The sequence below is a fragment of the Pseudophryne corroboree genome, chromosome 2 (genome assembly GCF_028390025.1).
Source record: "Pseudophryne corroboree isolate aPseCor3 chromosome 2, aPseCor3.hap2, whole genome shotgun sequence".
Taxonomy (NCBI): Eukaryota; Metazoa; Chordata; class Amphibia; order Anura; family Myobatrachidae; genus Pseudophryne; species Pseudophryne corroboree.
This window is the reverse complement of record NC_086445.1, coordinates 246951207-246953356: the sequence shown is the minus strand read 5'-3', so window position 1 is coordinate 246953356 and position 2150 is coordinate 246951207. Positions and strand designations below refer to the sequence as shown.

Below are 2150 nucleotides of genomic sequence, written 5' to 3'. Positions count from 1 at the left end.
TTGACCAGGTCTAGGGGCCCCCGCACTTTCCGGACGTACAGAAGTTCAAACGGGGAATATCCGTTAGATGCTTGTGGATCTTCCCGATAAGCAAATAGAAGCTGTTGCAGGGCTCTCTCCCAGTCCCTCCCCTCGGACTGTACGTAAGCTTGTAGGAGTCTTTCTTTTTCATCCACTAGGGGTCACTGGAGTACTCTTGGGATATGGGCGGCGTAGCAGAACAAAGGCACTGAATATTTAAATTTAGAACTCTCCACCCCTCCATATCCCTAGAGTACCTCAGTGTACGAACCCAGTGTTTTTTCTGTGCTCAAAGCACTAACATCGGCTTGTGGGATTCCCACACTTGGATGGAAGATTTATTAATTTTTCATTTTGATTTTTTTTTTTTAATTTTTAATTTTACACTTAGCACATCCCTTCCCAGTTTCTGGAAAAACATGGGTCCGGGATGGTGCCGCTGCAAGGCAGCGCATGGCGTGTCGGTCCTCACAAAGAGCACCCTCACAGCCACAGGCAGCCCACTGTCTCCTGCAACAGCTGGACGGAGCTTACAGAAAGAAGCCCCGTCACAGCCAGGAAGAAATGATCAAAGAGCTGGACGGAGCTTACATAAAGAAGCCCCGTCACAGCCAGCAAGAAGTTATCAAAGACGAGCTGGACGGAGCTTACAGAAGAAGCCCCGTCACAGCCAGGAACAAGCTGGACGGAGCTTACAGAAAGAAGCCCCGTCGCAGCCAGGAACAAGATGACTTGAAAGCTGGACGGAGCTTACACAGAGAAGCCCCGTCGCAGCCTTGAATAGGAGGAAGGTAAGCTGGGGAACGGGGCGGTCAGCGCAGGCTGCCGCCCCGCTAGGTGGGTCACAGTGAATGCCGCTTCCACGCACCGCCCGCCACAGCGCCCAGCCGCTACGTCTGAGACTCGCTCCAGACGGCAGCGCTACGTCCGCCCGTCCCAGCCGCTCCGTCCGGCCGACAACATCCACCCGCAGACGCTCACTAACAGCGTTAACAGGGTGACAACCGGGCCGCTGCTCCGTCCGACCGCCCAGCACCGCAGATGCCAGCCTCCCTGCAAGCCTCCCTGCAAGTCTTCCCGGCTGTTCCTGAGAAGGGGGGAAGGGGGGCGGTGGAATCGGGCGACTCACTGCTGAAAGGGTATGTAAAATACATATATAAACAGCAGTTATATATGCAGCCAGAGGTGACAGTAAATAATGCAGACATGTATTATAACCTGTCCTGTGATATCAGAATATTAATGATTATCATGTATAATAGGCTATTGAGCCTATATATATTAATATCTGTGATGATCACTGTATAATAGGCTATTGAGCCTATATTAATGTATGTGATTATCACTGTATAATAGGCTATTGAGCCTATATATTAATATCTGTGATTATCAAATAGGCTATTGAGCCTATATTAATGCTGTATAATAGCCTATTGAGCATATATATATTAATGTCTGTAATTATCATAGGCTATTGAGCCTATATATATATCTATATATATATTTATTCATAGAGCATGTGTTGTACCCATACTGTGATTATACTGTATAAGAGGCTATATTAACACTGAACAATTGTAACTTGTTCAGGTGATTATCACAGTCAGCATGGCAAAGGGGCCATTTTAACATGCTTCCTGTTGTTTTTCCAGTTTGTAATTCTGGAACATTCCTGCCCTACATCTCTAAGCCACCAGAGGCGCAGGGGTGTTAGTGGGAAGTTGGTTCGGGTTTCACATGCCCTTGTGAATTGCTTTTTCACATAAAGAATACTCTGGTTTCTCTTCAGATCGAATAAAGCTTTCGCTTTTTACTACAGATTTCCGTTGAGAGAAACAACCATGAGTTTCATATAAATATGCTTTTCAGCAATAAAATATATATATGATAATAACTTCAATAAGTCGTGCAAGTGTCTGTCCGTTGACTATTGTGGTGTCTGTCTGCATAGCGAGTAAGGCTCTAGCGCAGACTAAAAATTGCATTGGCAATTCAAATTAAAAGAGCGGTAACGGAGTCTCGGAAGTTACTCCACCAGCACTAACGAAGGACAGTCTTTCCAAAGGGCCAATTTCCCTTTGGGTACCAGGGTGTTTATTTAACTGGTCTTATAATTTAATGCACGATTC

General features: G+C 46.1%; 1 non-coding gene across 1 annotated transcript; it reads left to right on the top strand.

The window, feature by feature from the left end:
• The first annotated feature begins 1790 nt into the window (after positions 1 to 1790).
• On the top strand, positions 1791 to 1911 carry LOC135054173 (U5 spliceosomal RNA). The gene has a single exon (XR_010243409.1). It is a non-coding gene; the product is annotated as a U5 spliceosomal RNA (small nuclear RNA).
• The last annotated feature ends 239 nt before the right edge of the window (positions 1912 to 2150 follow it).